General features: G+C 34.9%; 1 protein-coding gene across 7 annotated transcripts in view; it reads right to left on the bottom strand.

The window, feature by feature from the left end:
• The window catches only part of SEMA3A (semaphorin 3A), a 441,509-nt gene that overhangs the window by 249,999 nt on the left and 169,713 nt on the right, over positions 1 to 21,797 (bottom strand). The window contains exon 6 of one of the 7 annotated variants that reach the window (XM_081148091.1): positions 4,978 to 5,085. The exons of 5 other annotated variants lie outside the window; for them this stretch is intronic. The gene's annotated coding sequence lies outside the window, so the exon portion shown is untranslated. Of the gene's footprint in view, positions 1 to 4,977; positions 5,089 to 21,797 lie in introns of all 7 variants that reach the window. One more of the 7 variants, XM_081148089.1, reaches the window with a different exon arrangement.

The raw sequence follows: 21,797 nt of genomic DNA on the forward strand, positions 1-21,797 counted from the left end.
AATAGAGATGTAAAGTTTTCATATGCTAATTTTGTTTTTCAAAACAATTTTAAATATTTCACCTCATACATAAACCTGTTTACAAAAGTACATATATAGGCATCTGTCTCCTTTAACCATATCTGTGAAACTACAATGATTTTTAAGTCATGTTTCAGATCCAAGAAGCTAAAGAATGTAGACCACGAAAAGTATTATAGTGATAATACTAATGATTTTTTTCAATACAAATTATAAATTAACATATTTCAGAATAGTCTGCTGGATTCCATGATTGTGCAACTATGCATATTTGCTTTAGGTAAAACAAAATATATTGAAAGCTTATTAAGTATGTAAAACTTAGTTAATCTAAAATTTAATTATCCTCAGAAAATTATTTTTCAATATGTGAAACATTAGACATTTTATATAAAAATTTTTCCCCAAAATTTTTGGCAAATAAATTATACTCCTTTGCCCATAGGCAACTTCACCCACTAAACACTTTGTAAATAATCCTTTTGATGTATCCATGCAGCATACCCATTTTACATTCAAATACTAAAGAAAAATATTAGACATGGGTAATTAATGATATTTTTTAAATGCTAGAACAGTTATTTGTTTAAATAATTGCTCACAGAATAAGTTTTGAGAATCTTGTATAATGAATTCATTTTTTTAAAGCATCTGGTTATCTTTCTGAATAAAAATGCAAAAGCAATTATATTTTATTGGTAGCAATTTCTTTTCATAGTTTAAAATTGGATCATAAAAAAAATTGTGGTTATACTATTTTTTACGTATTTATAGAGATATAATGAGATGTGAGGCATAAAATCCGAGGAGTTAGAATTAAAGACAAAATATTACTGACTTCTATCATCTTGTGAAGCCATCTTTGGATGAATATGCTTCCACACATGGTAGAGATCCACACACGGTCAGTACATCCATCATTAGGAGTCTAAGTAAAGACTATTCTGATTTTTAAAAATAGTAAAAAATTAAGAATAGAGCTGCCATATGACTCAGCAATCCCTGTCCTAGGTATATACCCGTAAAACTAAAAAACATATATTCGCGAAGATATATACACCGCTATGTTCACTGCAGCATTATTCACGGTCGCCAAGACATGGACACAACCAAAGTGTCCTGCGATAGAGCCCTGGGTAAAGAAATGTGGTGCATGTACACAATGGAACACTACTCAGCCATAAGAAAGGATGAAACTGCCATTTGTGACATGGATGGTCCTTGAGGATATTATGCTAAGTGAAATAAGTCAGTCAGAAAAAGCTAAGAACCATATGATTTCATTCACATGTGAGATATAAAACTGAAACTTGTGGACACAAACAGCAGTGTGGTGGTTGCCACAGGGAAGAGCGTGAGGGGATAAAGGGGGTCTTAATATATGGTGATGGGAGAAGATATGACTTTGGGTGGTGGGCACACAGAGCAAAATACAGATCTTGTAACGAAACCCACACCTGAAACCTATATGTTCATATTGACCACTGTCACTTCAATAAATTTAATAAAAAAAATAGTAGTTATAAAAACATTTACCACCTCCAAGTAAATATTAAGGTTTGATACCATAGGGTAGAACAGTTACTTTTTCTAGAATTGTTTAGACAGAATCCATATTTTCTTCTAGTATTATTAGTCTTAATCATGTTTCAATTAAAAGTAGTATACATAACTATAATACAAATATATAGATCCTCAAGTGTTTTATCTAACCATTTGATATCTAAATGGTAGCTAATATTCAGGATCCCAAAATAAATAGTAGTATTCGTTGTAAATATTGTAAGACAAACACCAAAGATAGTCTATCAGATTCTGAGAGAGAGAAAGAGAGAGGGAGAGAGAGAGGGGGAATTATAAGAGGCCTGGAAAAATATGGAAGTAAACATTTAACACATTAAAAATAGTTTTTAAAAGAGGATAGGCTGAATAATGGTCACCCAAAGAAATCAGAAGATATCAGGACCTAATCTCTGGAACCCGTGAATGTTACTTTAGGTGGTAAAATTATTGCAGATGTGATTAAGGACCTTGAGATAAAGAGAGTCCCTGAGTTATCCCAGGTGGGCCCTAAATGCCATTATTGATGTTTCTATCTCTCCCTCTCCCTTCCTCTCACTGAAATCAATAAAAACATTTTTTTAAAAGTAAGCTCAGGGACAGTAGTATAAACAGTAGTTCAGGGAAAGAAGCAATTTACTAAAGCATTAAAAAAAAAAAAAAAGAGGTAAGTCAATAAAGTGATAAAATTTTCTAACATAGAGCAAATCATTTTGACTGGCCAGTCAACAGAGGAAGGGCATAGGGGAAGTATCTTCAAGCTGTTGAATAAGTAGTTGTTCTGCCTCCTAAATTCTTTAAATAAACTCAACGAGCCACCAAACTTATGACCACAGCATCCACCACCACCACTGCCTCCAGGTAGCTTTGCAGAAGAGCGTGCTGCTGCTCAGAAAGTCTGAGTCTTAGGGCAACTTAAAAAGTATAGATGTGTATCGACTAAGTATTTAGAAGGTAAAATATGTGTTGAGTTTAAATTATTTCTTCAAGATCCTTTAGACATCATTAATCTTCTGGATCACATCTGCACAAATTAACTAGGTAGCTCCTTTATAGTTAGGAAAACAAAGTGATGCAATGAGCTACTTTCTGCTTTGTGCTGGGCAGTGTAGTCATTTCCTTGTCATCATCTGATAAATAAATAAACACATAACCTTACATGCTACCTCTCTTTATCAGTTCCGGATAGAAACTGGAATTTGTGGTCTCTTTTCTGGTAAATGACAGACGTAGCTAACACTTAATAAACACAAGTAATCCTAGCTAGCTTTCTGATGTTCATTTTCCCCCTCCAATCCTCTCCTTTCTCTTTATACATCGCAGAGCCTGTTCATTTTTTTTTTTTTTTAAAGCTGTTAGTATTTTATCTGAGATAAAATTATTTAAATGGAATTTAAAAGAATGTCAAATTCCTGACCACACCATTCTGGCAAATTAAGAACAAAGACTTTCTGCACCATCCATGTGTGTGTCACATGCTCCAGCAAGCAAATACTTCACAGCAACAAAAGGGAACTATGGGATGCGTAACCTTTTGCTGGCGGGTTGTGGCATGTGGTCAAGCAGATACTTTACCATAAACCGAATACGCACTCGTCTTTTCTTGAGAGTCAGCAGACATAAATTTAGGTTCCTCTAGAATTTGGCTCTAGTTATTCTGCCTAAAGATAAAAACTGCATTCTTTAGCTTCATTATCTATAAGAGTTAGCATATTTTTTTCAGACACATGTTTCAATAAACAGCATGTCAAGGATTATTTATAGCGGTAAAAGTTTTTATTTAAGCATAACACCCAAAAAAAACTGTTTGATGTTTTGTTTTGTTTTCATTTTAATTACACAGTATGTGTTGGGTGGTTCTTCACCTAGGAAACACACCTTAAGACTTTTAATAGCCCAGTGTATCCACTATAAGGAAGTGTAGGGCTTCAAAAAACAAACAAACAAAAAGAGAACTGCTTCTCAGAGTGGCTGGTTCCTCCCTCATGGCATGATCTGGGTCAGAGCAAGGCCACATTTGCTATGTGCAATGCAAGCTCTAACCTCATGTGGAATAGGAAACCTGGGTGTGTCTATATTTGGCAAATCATGTGCAATATTTTACATAGCTCAGTTTGTTTTCCCTTTCCTGCTTCTCAGGGATAGAGTGCTTCTCTATACTTTATCGAATTCCAGCCTCGAAGGTCCTTAAAGGAGCCATGTTCCCCCCTCCAATCTGCTAGAATACCTGACAGTTGCCCCATTATCTAGGGAATCTTAAAAGGGGCCATTCTTCAAGCCCACTCTTCCTATTTTATTAACCCTCTACACTGAAACTCTTTCCCATTAACTTAAGGCAGGGGAATATTTGTTCACAGAAAAGCAATTAAAACCAATCTGGAAAAGGAATTTAGTTAGGAGGGGACTTGTCTTGGTCACAGTCCAAATTTTTTTAATTTTTTTTTTTTTTTTGGCCAACATATGCAGATACAATCAACACATCCAGGTCTCCCATTTCCCATGGTGGTGGGTTAAGATATTTTTTTCAGACACACAAGATTCAGTTAATAGTATGTGAACTTATTTCTAGGGTTAAAAAGTTATTCTTTAAGAATATGATCAAAAACATTTTTTCAAATTAGTGATAAAGCCTAATACTCCATGTTACTTAAGAAGACATAATTCTTTAGATCTGATGTTATGTAATGTATGGAAGTAGAAAGAAATTTGAGCTTGACTCCAACTCTTACTAAATATGTGGTCATGGGCAAATCACTTAATATGTGTTTCCTTTTTTTTTTTTAATTGTCATTTGTCAAATGTCCTTCTACATTACATACATTACCTCTACTTAGAAATCAAATGAGATAATGAATGTGAAAATGATTTGTATAAAATAAAGTATGTTGAAGTCTTCTGACTCTGTGACTGGTTTTCTTTCTAACTGAGCATATTCAAACAAACATAAGTAATATTATTATCTCATTCAACGAGCCTGAGTTTTTCCAGCCTAATTGAAAATTATAGACTTCAGAGGTCCTTAGACATCTTTCTACAAAGAGAGAGAATACTTATAATCAGTTATTGGCTGAATATATTCATATTATTCTGGTGTGATTTTTAGTGAAATAATAGTAAGTAAAAACATAATTAAGCATAAAGGCAATTTCTTATGTATCACTTTTGTTAGAGATATAAAAAAAAATCACATTTTGATTACATTAATATCTTTTTTGGTATCTGTGTTAAAAACAAAAAATAAAACAACATTATTTAACTGTTTAATTGCTTCCATTTTGTTTGAGAAACTTAACCTCAATTTAACCTCTGTGGCTACTGTGCAAGTCAAAAATCAAATGACTTTGACGATCTCAGTCCCAGAATAATAAACTCTTTGGGGGCTTTAAGCCTCTTTACCTTTAACAGGGGGAACTGAGCAGTCTTCAACTTGTTTGTGTTCGTTGATTGATAATGAGCAGTTTCTCTGTCTACATCTGTGTGGGACTATGTGAGGTCTGCTTTAGCCTGCTGGGAATTGAGAGGAGGGAGAGGCAATCACAGTGGGTTTAAAAAATTGTTCTAAAGATGACATTTGGAGGCAAATATTTTGGCCACAGGCCAGTATGATTTTTTTTAACTCTAAAACAAGCTTGGCACTTTACATTTTCATTTTAATCTGTTTTCACAATTCAATATAAGTTGACAGTTCACTATTTCTAAGTAATGGAACCTTTCTTCAAATGGCTATCTCTACCAATAGGTTATTTTAAAAATATGTGATGAAGAAAAAATTCCAGACTTGTAGTATTTTATTCTGATTTCATCACTTGTTACAAAATCTATTAGGAATCAACTCTTCTTTGTCAATTATGGAATACTTGGTTCTCACTTTTGTTTTCTGTTTAATTTAGGAAACCATGCCCACGGCCAGAATATGAGATAATCTGTTAAAGAGTTAAATAGTTCTTATATAGTAGTGGTAAATTCATAAAACTTACTCTTCCTATAGGGTTTTTCTTATAAGAATTTCACAGTATAAATAGGTTCAAATATAACCAATGCCTTTTAAGCCATTTATGCAACAAGAGAACTATGTGTCAAATTTTAACATAATATGGCTTTCATAACACCATTGATTTCTTTATTGTATACAACTGGCTATCTTTAATTCTATCAGCCTTATAGTTCTTTGGGTTTGCAGGAGCATTGGTTACAATGGAAAGTATCATTTGCTGATACAAGGTGCTATGCTTTGGTAAGTAATCAGGAGAGCAGCTGGGTTGGACTTCTAACTGGGAAACAACAGGTTAGAAGCCAGGAGGGCTGATTTACATGACTGAGAGCCAAGAGTCTGTTTCCAAGTGGACAGGAGGACTGGAAGCCAGTACACATGGTCAGAAGAACTGACTCCAGGAAAAGCAGTGTGTTCTCATTTATCCTTAAGTGAGGACATCTCTGCTTAAGTGAAGACAGGGAGACTGTTTTTGAGCCAGAAGGCTGACTCAAGAAAACGATATTTCTTTATAGCTTGAAAGGCTGTCCCCAGAGCAGAGGTCCCACAGAAACCATGCTATACATCTAGTGACTGCCCCAGTACTCTTTACCCAAAACTTATTATTACATGACTCATCCAGCTTCACCACATGCTGGGCTTCCCCTGAGCAGTAAAACAAGCTATTTTAATTCTCAGGGCAACTGGTAGGATTTCCTGGGTCACTTCCTCTATAGGATTCTTGCAAGAAGTAGGGGCTCTCTTCTGATCTCGAATAACAAAAGAACCCCACATTCTCTTTGTACTCTTGTGAGCTGCTATTTAGACAATGAGAGTTAATACAATAAAAAATGTGATTCAAGTCCTGGCTGGTGTGGCTCAGTGGGTGGAGTGTTGGTCTGTGCACGGATGGACTGTGGGTTTGATCCCCAGTCAAGAGCATGTGCTTGGGTTGCAGGTTCGATTCCTGTCCCCAGCTGGGGCAGTGCAGGAGGCAACTGATCAATGTGATAGAGATACATAGATGTTTTCTCTCTCTCTCTCTCTGTCCCCTTCCACTCTCTTTAAAAATCAATGGAAAAAATATCCTGGGGGGAGGATTAACAAAAAACAAAACAAAATTGTGATTCAAGTTCCGCAAAATAAAATAAACCAATGCCAAGAATGTATCAAATACTAGTTTCTGGCCCTGAGAATGAAGAAATTCTTTTTACATCCTGAAAAATTTGATAGTACATATTCTTACAATAAATAAAACTGTAAGAATAATACAGCTTAAAAAATAATATTCTGTAATTCAAGAAAAATACGCTATTAGGTGTCAAAATGCTATGCAACTCTTTTAATATTCATGTTAATCTAAGATTAGATGCTAGAGTGGCTGGACAGTGGATATTCCAAGCAAATGTCACTGCTCTCTGTGGGAGAGTTTGGCAAGTATGGATCAGGAGTAAGATCAGCATTAGGCCACTTGACTGCTACCTGCTGGGCAGTGATTCTCTTTGCTGCAAAAATATAGTATTATATAATTTAACAGTCAGCCACAGGGAGATAGGATTGATAATCATTTGTGAAAGATAAAAGATGGAAAAACCATTCATACTCAAGTAAGAGAATACTGACCTCCATATAAGGGCAAACCCAAATAACACAGACAGAATCAGATTATTTTTCCAGATGTGGTATTGACACTGCTGTAGCATATAAAACAAAATGTGCTACACATATAAGATCCATTATTGAAAGCAAAGTCTCTCTCATAGTTGTGCACCTGTCAGAAAAATTACTGCTTACCTAAGCTATTTCCTTAATTCTTGAAGAATATTAATCATTTATGAAAACTAAATTTCCCCATACATATGAATTAGAAATACAAGTTCTCACCTACAGAATAATTCACAATGACATACAAATATTGAAAGCCTCTGATACAAAGAGTCAAGATATATTGGATGATATAAAATAAAATACATTATTTTACTCTCCTATCCATTTTCAGAAATTGCATTATGTAAACTCATCTGTTTATTTGAAAATGCTACAAGTGTAAGGTTCTATAGACGTCCGTGGCTCTGAAAGCTTTAGTAAATATTTCCTTCATGCTTAAGTAACTTAGAATTACGCTTTCTACAAAGGTCAATATATTTGTAAATGCAAGTTGTGGTGAAGAATATTATATGACTTTCAATAACATTAATTAAATTATGCAGTAAATATTTACTGAAAACCTACCATGAGAGGCTTGAAAATACAGAAGTAGAAAGACAAATCTAGGCCCAGGCCTCATACTTCACAGAGTTTAGACTGTACAGAGAATGTTTAAAAAGTCAGAAGTATAAGGTTCAAAAAGTGTCCATTAGACTGTGACCTAGTTTTTCCTTATTTGCAACCCTATGAGATCAGTTTTGTAGAGACTAAAGTTGTGTATGATAGATATAGATATATAATTTATGTATTATATATGTATGTATATTACACATTATAGTTAGATATAGATATGCAATGTACGTATTACACATGCCTGTGTGTATTATACATGTTTTATATATAAATATATGTATGTGTATATCTACATTATATATGTAGATATATATATATTTAAATATATCTTTATTGATTTCAGAGAGAGAAAAGGAGAGGAAAAGAGAGATAGAAACATCAGTCATGAGAGAGAGTCATTGATCGGCTGCCTCCGGCACTCCCCCTACTGGGGATCGAGCCCACAACCCGGGCATGTTCCCTGCCCAGGAATTGAACCTCGATCTCCTGGATCCTAGGTTGATGCTCCACCGCTGAGCCACACCAATTGGGCTATATGTAGATATTTAACTGTGAAAGGAAGAAAGGAAAAAGGAGAGTAGTAGCTAGAAGGAGGTATGGGATAGAGGAAGTTTTACATGGAAGGCAGTTGTTGTAAAATAACACTAAGAGCTATAGTACAGAAGTAACAGTTAAAGTGATAGGAGTGAAACTATAGAAAAATAGAGTGAGAGCTATAGGAGGAAGCAGAGAACTGAGGCCCAGACACACTTCGAGAGGAAGAAGAAAACACCTTCTGTATCGAGAGGGAAAAAGTTTATGAGATAGTTACATTTACCCATTAGGTGGCAGAAGGTTGAGATGGTTTTCATTCAGTGGTTAATATTTTCTTCATTACGTAGGTAGCTAAACTATCTCTGAGAGAAAGAGATGGAGACAGGGAGAGGCTGTAGGTGAGAAAGGTAAGTACACTCTGAAATGACTGCTGTGGAGAACTTTGGAGAACGCTGATGAGGAAAACCAAGAATCACTGGGCAGCATCAGGGCCTGGTGGGTGCTGGTCATTATGAATGTGTACAGTTACTGACTTTCATTGTTTTGTGATTTCTCTAGTAGTTCTGACGGAAGAATAGAGATGACAGGCGGTTCAGATGATCCAAGACTGGGGTTTGGCAGAAAGATTCAAAGGAATTCAATTGGCCTGGGAACATGAGGTATTAATCCTCACAGTGAATTGTAAGATAAACAAGGAAGTTGTAAAAATGAAAGAAAAAAAAAGATAGCAATGGAGAAAATAGAAGCATCAGGCTGTTGGATGTGTGGATGAGAAAGAGAGCTGAACTGCTGTACTGGGAATAGCTGAATGAGAGCGCCAGCAGGAAGGAGGCTGTAATAGATGTAGTGGTCTCAGGCTTTTATTCCAAACCCCTCCTGGTGATGACAGGGCCCAAATGTGACTATGAGATTTAGTCACTGAAGTCCAGTCAAGTGGAGATGAGACTGAGGAATTGAAAGGGCAGGTTGTCAGCTGAGCAAACACAAAGACATTGAATTTGCATAAGACAGCAATAAAATTTGGATGGGAAATTAAAAAAAAAAAGATAAGTTGGGTATTCAAGTTTTCAGTAAAATAACATGAAATTATTCAAAGGTCAGTGGAACTAAGTAGAAAAAAGAATGAAGGGAGATGGAGCTGATTTCATGGCCTAAACTTAGAAGGGATTATACCTAAGAGTTGAGATACAATGGTTTAGGAACTTCCCTGAGAATTGAAATCAGAGGACAATGGCCCATAATATTCCAATGTGAATTTTAAATAATATGCATTTTATGAAAATCCTTACTTCTAGATGTCTCTTCCTCAAACATTTTAAAAATAGTTTTATTTTAGTTTGACAATTGTAAAGTGTATACATTTTGTGTTAGCTGACCAATCTTTACAAAATGACATATATAACCACCACCTACTCAAGATATAAAAAAATTATCAGTATCCAGAAGCTTGCATTGTGCACACTCCCAGTCATTACCCAACTATATACACAGGTAATTGCTAATCTGGCTTTTATTATCATGGATTAGCTCTGTTTATTTGTGCATGCTACTATGAATAGTTTAACCATGCCTGCTGGTACCTGGTCTTATGTATCAAAAGACACTCATAGAAGGTTCATGACATTATTTCTAATAGCTTTCTTCAAATTTTAATAATGTAAAGTTTGGCAACTACTTCATCTATGAAGCATGTATGTCTTTTCGAGTTCTACTTTGGTTGCTGGAGATAAATTCTAAGTAAAGGGTAGACAGAATTCAGATGAAGCTCTGAACCTTTAAATTGAATGCAGATCACCATCATGAAGTGAAGTACCCAGGGTTACTATGGACCCAGAATGGGCAAGCCTTCGCTCAAAGGTGAATAAAAATATATCAAGTAAAAATAAATAATATTTTTGAACATTTATCATAACACAGACATTCTTTTAGTTGCTGCATGTAAATTACCTCTGTTACCTTCACAGTCATTTTGTAAGGTTACTGTTCTTTCTACCCCCATGATATATAGCTGACTAAACTGAGGCACAGAAAAGTGAGATTGTGGAAAGCTCACTCCTGTCTTCACCTAGGATTTCCATTCAAACCATCTGCACTCAAAGGCAACACTCTTGGCCAAGGTCCTTTCACACCGAACCTTGACCTTTTTGCAAAGATTGTAGAATTCTAAATGCGCAAGTACACATCTGGTAAACTATGCCAACTGTTGAAATTTGAAACCTGAACAATTATTTAAATTTATAGTCTTTGGCGAATATCTCTGAGGTCTGTACTCTTCCTTCTCTTTGGTCTAACCTAGAGAACTTCAGAGGTTGATCTCCTCTGCGTCCTTGTATTATTTCCATTGATTGCAAAACTCCTACGATTTTATTCTGAGCTCACAGTCACTATCAGTCTCATTACGTGAATGAGAGAGAGATAGTGTCGAGTTTCGTAGTCATACCAAAATCACTTGCAAAAATAAAAACAGAAACATTCTGTAATGCTGTACGGCTGTTTTCTGATCCTTTATACAATTGCCAACTGATAAAATAGGCAAGACTTTTAAAATTGTAATACCCTTTTTATTGTGATGGCAGATGAAACAATCCTGCTTCTATCACTTTTTATTTAGTTTTATGGAGTATCTAGAGATTTATAATCCTTTCCCAAAGCATAGGAATAAAATGCAACATGCACTTAGCATTTGGAGTTTTTAGAACACCATGTGGATTATGGAGGTGACAATGATGATGTGATGATGGGAACATCACATCCAGACTTAAGTCTCTCTATGACTGATTTTGTACATTTTCACTCCCTTAACTTACCTAAGTGTATACAGAATGTAAGGAAAAACGATAAATGTGACTCTCTTTTACAAGAAATAACATGTTAAGGTAGCCTGAAGAATGTTGTTTTACCATATTTAGGACTTGATAAAATGGTATGTGAATTTGCGAAATGAAGGTAGCATCACTGGCTACATTACATGTTCTGTGATACTAAAGGTTATGTTGTTATCTAAAAGTAATGATTTATCTTTAACTTGTTTATTTTTGAATAATAAAATCTATTCTTAAAACTCTGTTAAAATTCCTGATCACGGCTCTGACACCTAGGAATCTTTTGGACATTTTTTAACCTCTGATTGTCAATCATGCTTTTATCTAAACATATTTCTAAAGGCAAATAAGAAAAACAAAAGCCTACTGAATGTAAGCATCTGTTTGAGAGTATTCTAGTACAAAGGGAGCCTGCCCCACACTCTGGAGTGGCAATGAAGGGGTTACTGTTTATCATATTGTACAATGGAAAAGAAATGCACACTGGCTCCCAAGTTCAAAGGGCTTGAGGGAGCTCTGGTAACTTTATCCCCGTTAGTCACAAACTGTGAGACGGCATATGGTTAACATCCTTTATTGGTGTTATTTTTAAACTTGTTTATGAGACATAAATAAAAAGTATTCTAAACCCTATAATGACGTTTTTCCCTGAATGGAAACTTGATTGTGATGGGCCAGGCAGCACCTCATCCAGTGTGACTCTCTTCTTCACTGGTGAAGAAGGCATGGAGGCTTGAGAAACCAAGAGCTAAAGGGTAATATAGTAAATTCCTGCTCTTCACTTTTCCCCTCTGAGTTTTCCCATGGCATAGGTATTCCAGACCTAAAGAGCTAAGATAGTTGAAAGGGGATTTAGAAAACTGTCAAAAATCATTTGGGAAAGGGAGTATCTCCACAATTTTTCCATGAATCAAATTTGGTAACAAGGGAATATCATTTTCTGACTAACTTAATTTCTGACTCTATAGCAGCTAAAAGTTTGGTCCTCTTAAATCACACAGGATTTTTTTTTAAGGAAGAAAAAAGTCAAAGGAAGTAATAAATGTCAAGCACTCATCACAAACAGTCTGGGCACTTTAATATTTTTTATTTTTAGTTTAGTCTCTACTGGAGTCCTTTGAACTTATAACAAGCAACCCATCTGCAGCTCAAATCTACTGTAAAGCTGGTTTACCATGCTACCTGTTTTAAAACTTCCATCTTTCCTCCAGGGCATTAACAACTGGGGCCATAATACATTCTGAAATATAGATCTCTATTCCCTTTAATTTTCTTGGTATATATTTAGAATTTCATACAATATAATTAGGTAACATTTAAGGCATTAAGATGCATAAACACATGGGCACTGGTGTTACACTCAAGTCATTTGTTTTAGGACAAGAATGTATACCTGCTCTGAAACACTAATCCTCACAGGGGATAACCAGGGCTTCCCAGTAGAAATTAAACTGTGCATGCTGTGATTTTCCCTAATCTGATTCATCAACAGTGTGTGCATTGGCTCTTCATAAATGAAACTGAAAAGCAATAAAGGCCCAGAACAAAATTTTATAAAGACACTAATTTTTGTTAGTGCTTCATTCTGGCTCAAAATGAGTGTGTTTATATTTCTAAATTTAAAGAGCATGCTTTAAATGGAATAAATGTCATGACTCAAATCACTTCATAAACAAAAACCTGCGGACAAAAATCAGATAAAATGTGATAAAAGTTTCCTATCTTATTTCAGACGTTAGATAGAATGGTATTCACATCTCGTGTCTGTACCTTTTCTGTGATAGCTCAAAAGCAATTGCCAATACTCATAATGTATCTGACACAAAAGAGAACAGACTCTCACTTTAAAGCTCTGAGCTCTGAGCCTTTGTGTTCCAAGCATCATTCGCTCTACCTTTCTTCTGACAACACTTTCTTACACAGGGTCAGAGCATGACTGGTTCCACCTCCTTCATCATCTAGATTCACATCCAGCACTTCATTTACTTAGGTTGTTTCTTCTTGAGGGTCAGTGGGCGGATGAGAACATCAGGTTCCCAAACTAAACTTCTTATCACAAGCTCCTATTTCCAAAGGTCAGTTGCTGCCCTTGCTTAGTTCGGGCTATTTTATTAAATTCACCTCACTTCCTGTGTACAATGGGTGTTCATAACTGGATGTTTTGTAATGTGATGTTTCTACTGAACTCTTGAGGAATTCTTTTCCACCATGTAAAAGTTCAAGGGAAAGAGAAAATGTGACATAGTAATCCAAAGAAAGATTTATATGCTGTACTTTGAGAAGATAATTCTACCCTTTTCAATAGGATTCTCTCAACCTTGTAAAAAACACTGAGACAATTACTCTTGATTTCTACAGGATTTTACATATTTTCAGACTGATGAAAACAATCTCTCCTATGTTTTATATTTTTGCCATCTGATATATGAATAACGATATTTTAAATATTTCTGGGGACAATGTATACTTGCCTAGTGTGCTTTTCACAGAGCCCCAGGGGCAGTTTAGCTATATTTATTTATTAATCAGTGCTACTTGACTGCTCCAAGAGACAATGAATAAATGGTACAACCAAAATTATAAGCTAGGATTCCTTCATTCTAGTCACAGATTCCAACCAAAACCCCATTCTTCTTTTTAAGGTATTGCTATAGGAAACTAGTCTCATTTCAAAGGCAAGACTCTAGGGATTATCTAAACCAGAAGGGATGATTATTTTTTTTCTTTTCTGAGCTGTGGCTTTGCCATCTGTTAAATTTCCCTTATTGCACAAAACTGGTTTCTATGACCAAGAAAGTAAAGTTCTGGCAAAGAAATAGGATATCTTATGATGATCTTATATAATAGAGAGCATTATGTTTGAGCAATCTCAATATTAAGATACCTGTATTTTTACTTATATTCAGATGAATTAGTTTTTACAAGAAATTTAAAATAAAGCATTTGAACAGCTGAAAACCACACTGTATTGATTTTTAACTCACCAGTGATATCACCAGCAATATTTTTACTCAGTTTATATTAAAGATAGGATATGTGAAACACTATTCTATTTTTCTATTAATTCTATATATAATTTTTAAAGAGAGTTTCTTATGTATTTGATCTGGATAGTACACCACTTCCAGTAAAAATTGCCACCTAGGAGATGAGTAAATTTTCTACTCCACCCCATTTATCCTGAGAACAGAAATTGGTTCAGTACAGCTCTGCCAGATTGACTTCTTGGGTGAAAGGTATATGAGATATGTATGTTTGTTATATGTGTGCTGGGGGGAGGGGTGATGAAGGATCTGGGGAGGGGTTTGAGAAAAGTGTGACCTGAATATGCTACTGAGAAAAGACAAAGAGCCTGAAAATAAACAATTATTATTTAATTTTTCTGCACTAAATCATAGAAACTTATTTTAGAAAAGAAAACAGTAATATTTATAGTGCTGGGAAAGAAATGTAATCTTTCTTTGTGAAGATCAAATGTCATCCAGGAGGAGAGGTAGATGCCATAAATGAGGACATTAGTTACGACAAGACATTAAAGGAAGCTGTAAGTGAAGAACTGGGAGATTAGCCCAGTGAGAAAGGAAGTGGAACACTTGGAAGTATAATATGCCATAAAATGAGGGCAAGCCCCCTGTTGTTTCTGGTTAAAGGGAGTGGTTTAGATCAAAGCTCATTGAGGACACTAATACACTGGAAAAGTTTTTGATGCTCTATGTCATCATCTGCCTACATTTTTTTCAAGGACATTTTTTCATACTTTATTGCATTTACAAAAAATAGAATGGAGCCTAATATTTAGTTGGTAGTCAATGAATATGTGTTAAGTGAACAAGTGGATGAATTACTGGAGTGAATGAATAAAATGATATGAGAATTGCTAAAACTTTTAAGCTTAACATAGCTTCAAAAACTTCATGGGAGAACAAGATAAATAAAATATAACTCTCTCCATAATAATAATATTAATAGTCACATATGTTTAATAAAGAATCTGTACCAGGCACTAGAATGGATACAGCAATATACTATTAATAGTATTTATAATCCTCACAGTCATTCATTAAAGTAAATATTGTCAGCTTCTCTTATCAGTGGAGCTCTTCTTTTTACAGGTATGCAAAGTCCCTTGAACCAAGAGCATCCATGAAAGCAAGGTCCCATGTTTTGGAGCCTGCCTGTGAGGACTTTGGACACTTAAATTAGAGGTTATCTCTAAGTTTAATGCTACTTTGATCATATTACTACTTTATATTAATTGAGAAACCATAGTAAATATCCCTTTTACATAACTGCCATCACACTTTTTAGGACTGCTATATTTTCAATATATAATCATGTATTCAATGAAACATATTCAACATTTTTAAAAAGATACTTTTTGCATTAAAGTACTTTTCCTGAGAAGAGTTAAGAAAATATATATCCATATCAATTGAACTATATCTGTAAATTTACCTACAGATATATGTGATGAGACAACTTTTTAACAAATATAACCAGTAGAAACTTTTAAATGTAAAGCAATTTTTAATTCACCAATTCTGGTTAGACTAGCCCAATGTATGGCATACATCTAAATTATTTTTTCTTGTTTATGTTCCATCAGTCTTATTGGTCAGATAAGTAACTCACACTGTGTAGGCTAAGAACATCTAGATACTCTCCAAGGGTTTATTGAGTGTCAAGGTCAAGCTTACAGAGATAAAAGAATCTCATAGATGATCCATGGAATGAGGAAAACATGGTTTACTTGTGGAATTAGTAGAAGCGGTTATCTTTAAGAAGCTATAATATTACATGTAAATTATAAATATATAGGTATTTGAAATTTTGGCATAATTAAAAATAAATTATGACAATTATATTCTTTAGCAAATGGAACATTTTTTATTTACTTACAGTATCTTCCCTTTTTATTAGACCTTGGGCAATAATATTTTCTAATTAACTCAATTTTTAAAAAAGATATCCCCAAATTCTCGCCAATGGCATGGCTTAGCAGTTGAGCATCAACCTATGATCCACAAGATCAAGGTTCAATTTCTGGTCAGGGCACATGTCTGGATTTCCGGCTTGATTCCCAGTAGGGGCATGGAGGAGGCAGCCTATCAATGACTCTCTCATCATTGATGTTTCTATCTTCCTCTCCCCCTCTCCCTTTCTATCTCTGAAATCAATAAAGACATTTTTTAAAAAAAGATATTCCCAAATTCTAAAATATAGTACAGTATAAAGTATGTGATGGAATTTGTGCTCTTTATCTAATCTTGTGGCAGGCAGAAACTCTTGAGGTCTGAAAGTCCTAGTCATTCCCACTTGGAAAATATTATATGTAGTACCAAATACCAGGTCAGGACTGCTTGCCTCAGAATTAGGAAAATCTCAGTCTTCTAGAGCCTTTAATTTTAGTGTTGGCAATAAGACCTGTGGTGTCTTGTTTTTTAGCTTGTCTTTGCATTATGTCCCTCTGTATCTATGAAATGGGTCTAATTAAAGTATTTAATACATAGTTTGTTGTGAGGATTAAAGTAGTTTATATATATAAAGCATTTGTAACATGTCTGACACATAGTCAGTGCTATGTAAGTGTTATTATTGTTTTCTCTCTTGCTCCCTCTCTCTGACACACGCACATACACACACACACACCCTTTAAGAGTTATCTCTAGAAATGATGTTCCATATTCCTTATTTCCTGCATCAGTTTTATTTTGGTTTGTTTAGTTTTGTTTTTTACAGTATTTGAAAGCAGGAGATCTATTCTACATCTCTCCAGTGTTTATTAAAAAGAGAATGTGCCTGGCAAAAGTGGCTCAGTTAGCTGGAGTGGTGTCCTCTGAGCCCAACGGTTGCCGGTTTGATTTGGGTCAGGCACATACCTTTGCAGAAGACAACAGATTAGTTTGTCTCTCATATGGATGTTTCTCTCTTCTTCTCTCCCTTCCTCTCTTTCTCCCTCTCTCTCTGTGTCTCCCTCTCTCCCTTCTTCTCTCTAAGTGTGTCCTCGGTGAGGATTAAAAATAAATGAATAATAAAAATAAAAAGAGAATGCACATTAGATATATATAATAATCCTAGTCATGACTCTTGGTCCTAAAATGAAATAATGCGTCTCAATATAAATTATATTAAAATTAGTGAACTTTTCCTTTATAGTGTTAGAACTGACAGATGAATAATGGAAACAAAAATCTGAAAATGTTAAATGGAAAACACAGCATACACTAATTTCTTTTTAAATGAAAGTTGTGAACAAATTATGAATGAGTCAGCACTATCACTGCTTCCACCAAAGAAAGACATGGATGATGGACCCTCCACTACTGTTGATGACATTATGTTATTTGTTCTTTTACTGGTATTAATTCAGTGTTTAGTTTTGTTATAATCAGATAATGAATATTTTACATGTTCATTAGTCTTTCTTTCTGCCAATATAAGCTTACAAATACCTTCTCAGCTCTTCACATAGATGGAATACTTTAGAAAATTCAATGTAATGATTTCAGAATGTGTTAGGAAAGAATGTAAATATTTGAGGAAAATAAATAGTAACCTCAAGCAAACTACTTGGGGGGCCTACAACAATGTGGATAACTCTTTGCCCTGTTCTTTTTAATTTTCTTGACTATTTATGCATTTTGCTTCTGGCTAAGGATGACAGTAGAAGAGCCAAAATTCTATAAGAAAAATTACTCCTGTGGTTTTTTTCTGGCTCCTGTAAGAGCAATAAATTCAAGGATACCAGATATATTAAGATAACGTATTTTCATTAAATTTCTAACTCAATTGTGGATCCATGTGGTTCAGATAAAATGCATTCACGTACAAAGATCTGAGATGCTCATCGTAACCAAATTGAACTCTAGTGCCCTGGAGCATTATTCATTATGAGAATGAGCCACATTCATGCCTAAATGAAGAAACAAAATCTAGTTTTCAATTTGCAGTAGGGAGGGTTTGGGAACTCTTCTTTAGTCGGCTTAAGGCTGACTTACTTGAGCCACGACACACTCAGCCTTCTCAATCTTTGCTTCACTCTGCAGTGGAAATTTAGATACTAAGTCACTGTCTCTGGAAAGTTGTCCTATGTCATACTGTTTTAACATTGACTAGCTTGTTCCCAGGTTCTTATAAAATTTGAAGCTGTCCAAGCTCCTCTCTTAATTTTCTATACCAGGTTTCTTGTGTGGCCTCTATTTTGAGTTTCTATGCCATCCATCAGCCTACTTACCCACTTCCCTAGCAACCTAAGGTTCTGCTGATGTCCAAACCCAACAGCACACAGTTCCAAGCCCAGAGTACCCTGCTTCATAGTTCAAGATTTCTTACTTTTGGAGTTTTCAAAACTTCAACTATGGCCTAGGATGTTAAGGAACTACCTCAGGAATGAGGACTGATAAACAGCAAAGCTGAGTTTATAATGACATCTGACATATTCATTTAATTTTGCAGTCCATGCATGTATTCTTTGAGCTACAGCCTTTGCTTTAGCTATGTATCTCTTTCCTTGAATACAAGGAGACAGGCCTTTGAACCTAACAGCAGAGCAGAACTCTGCAGCCCTTGGGATGATCCCTTAGACACCGTCTAATGGCTGATCTTCCAGTATTACTTAAAATGAATCTACTACAACCATGTACTGTTCTTTGCTTTGGGTATTGAAGGCTGTACTATTTTGTTAACAGATAACCACACCTGTATATTATTCTTCACATAGCTCTGTCTGCACTATCACATCAGCCTAGCAGACTAAACTGGTAACAGTTCTTATCCCCACCACCTCCTCAACCACCTCCCTGTCCCAAACTCTGACAATTTTGCATCCTATGAATAAACAATCTTGTTTAGGTGAAGCCCACACAGTATGTTTAATGTGCAGGAGGTGTAATTGATGCATAGGTTTTATACACTAAGTATTAAAACATTGCTATAAAGTTAGTAGGATCATTGCATGAATTCTTTTTCTTGAATGCTAGACTAAGGAGTTAGCATAATTTAGTTAGAAATGAGGGTCTGCTGGCCATTTTAGGACTGGTCAAAATGGTGTTTCAGAAAACTTTCTCTAGTAGTATCACAGGAGCAGGGAAACCAGGAGGTCATTTCAGCATTACAAAGTACAGGTGAGAGTGGATAAGAGAAAGTGATTAAAAATCAAACAGCTATGGTGTGAGTCTGCAACTATAGGATATGAAATCATTATTTTTTGTCAAATTTGGGGAATTTACATTTTTGAGTTAAGAAGGATAAAAAAAAAGAATGACTCATGAATCATCTAGTGAGAAAGAGGTACTACCTGAAATTGCAATGAAATGGGAGGCCAAATACAACTCAGAAAAATTAAAAACGTAATTGAAAAGAAACGTGAAGTGCCAACTGGCACACAAATGGAAGGAAATTGCTTTAGCTGGTGAGTGAGAAAATAGTAATGATGAATGAGCTGAGGTTTGGTCACCACAGGACTTGTAAGAACATTTCAGGAATGTGGTGAATATTATGTTTATTGAGAATAAGAGCTTATTGAGAATATTTACAACTTTAAATATAAGCACTACCTAATTATTAATGTGCCTATCAAACCACAGCTAAAGATTGTTTATCATACACACAGAAGTAACGGGTATTATAAGTAAAATATAGTTAAATTTATGAAAGTTATTTCATATTCTCTAATTTAATTTTCAATATACTGGTTAAAAATGCCTGTCAAATGAATTTCATGGTTTTAGCAAAGATATACTGGCACCTATTAAAATAGATATACATCTTAAGTATATTATTTAAAATGTTTTCAAGACTCTCTTATCTCTAATCAACTCCACTACATGTGTGCACACCCACACACAAATGTGCGATTATCAACTTCTTAGTGATAGGAATCACAATTTTTTTTTTTATTTCCCAGAACCTAGTCCTTTTGTCTAATGCTGTGTATATTTGTCAGTAAATAGTAATAAAATAAATTCCTTACCTAGCCCATGAAATTACAAGTATTAGATATATGTTAATATTTAATATTTTTATTTAATATTTATATATTATACATATGCTGAGAGAGCAAATTCTGTTGTTGTTGTTTTTCTTTGGAGTCCCAAGTTGGGATCAGGCTAATTAAGATGTTTGCCCTCTCACCTCTGGCTTGGTGGAATACATGGTCTGCGGTACAGGACCGAAGCCCAAATGGGCCCAGGTGAAAATGACAGAAAAAAAGCAGTGCAATATTTGAGTGCCTGCTTCGGTAAAGTCTGAGGCAAACCTCTGTCCCTGTCTTTTCTGGTATTTTGCCTTTTTCTTTAGGCTAAGTTGACTTTGGTTTGTGTACCTTTCACTCAAAGAGTGTCCTTGACTTTCTCAGCTAGACAGGCACTCACTATCAGAGTTATGAACAATTTACAGCCCTCTATTACTCTACCCTTTCTTTCCTCTCTAGATAGAATGTCAGAATGGAAGCAAAGGGGTTATTATTATAGGCTTAACCTAAATGTGTTCTGATTTACTTTAAAGAAAATCATTTGCAAAGTTTGCTCCTTTAACAAATATCAAATTACTTGAAATTCACCTACAACTAATCATGACCCATCAGTGTATCCACACCACTCTTGAGAATTGCAACTCCAGCTCAAGGAAAATGAATGGTTTTAATTTGCTACTCATGTACATGGCTAATCAATGAGCAAACTTGCAGCAACTCTTCTTGCTAACAAAATGAACCTTTAGTGTACAACTAGGAAGTAAAAGGCTCTTCTTACTCTTGCTGCTCCTCCCTCTCTCCCTTTCTCTCTCTCTCCCTTTCCCATCTCCCTCTCTCATCTTCTTAGAATTCCTTCTCCTTTCTTCTGGCATTCTGGATCAAAAAATGGCCTGAAATTGTCAACTGGTAAAAAATATATGTACACACATACATACATACAAACCTACATACATAAACACCTACATACATACATACTTACATTCATACTGAATTATTTAGCATCCCTTATCATCCTATATACCAGAACACTCTATTCCTAATATATATGATTTAGCTTAATTGTTGGAGTTAAAATGCTAACTATTTAGTACATAAATTTTAAAATATATTTTAAGACAACCTAAGAAGCAAAACACAGCTTTGAAGTAACATATTTGGATGCAATACCCATGTCATTAGTCCATATGAACCCTGATCAAAACTGGGACAGAGAGAGGCATATGAACTGATGGAGATGGGATTTAGGTGAGGTTGGCCTTTTAACATCATAGAGATTTTTGAGCTTCCAGGGACCTAGGAGATAATACAGTCAAACTCTCCAATTTGAAGGATAATTAAATTTAAATCAAGAGAGGTTAAGGGATTTACATAAAATAAAACAGCTAATTGACAGCAGAGCACATATCAAAATCGGGGTCACCTATCTCACAAATCAAACATCTTACTTCTGTAACATGTTCTATGTTAGTCTAAAATAATGTTAAGGAGATATTAATTATTGTTATTAATGTTATTAAAGTTTGCACAAGCCTATCTATGCAGGATTTTACTTTCTTTAAAAGAAAATTGGCCGTTTGCCATTTCACTGCTATTTACCTCTAGCAGAAATTTCTTTTGGCTAAAATATTTAGTGTCTTTG

Source organism: Miniopterus schreibersii, assembly GCF_964146895.1.
Source record: "Miniopterus schreibersii genome assembly, chromosome: 9".
Classification (NCBI taxonomy): Eukaryota; Metazoa; Chordata; class Mammalia; order Chiroptera; family Miniopteridae; genus Miniopterus; species Miniopterus schreibersii.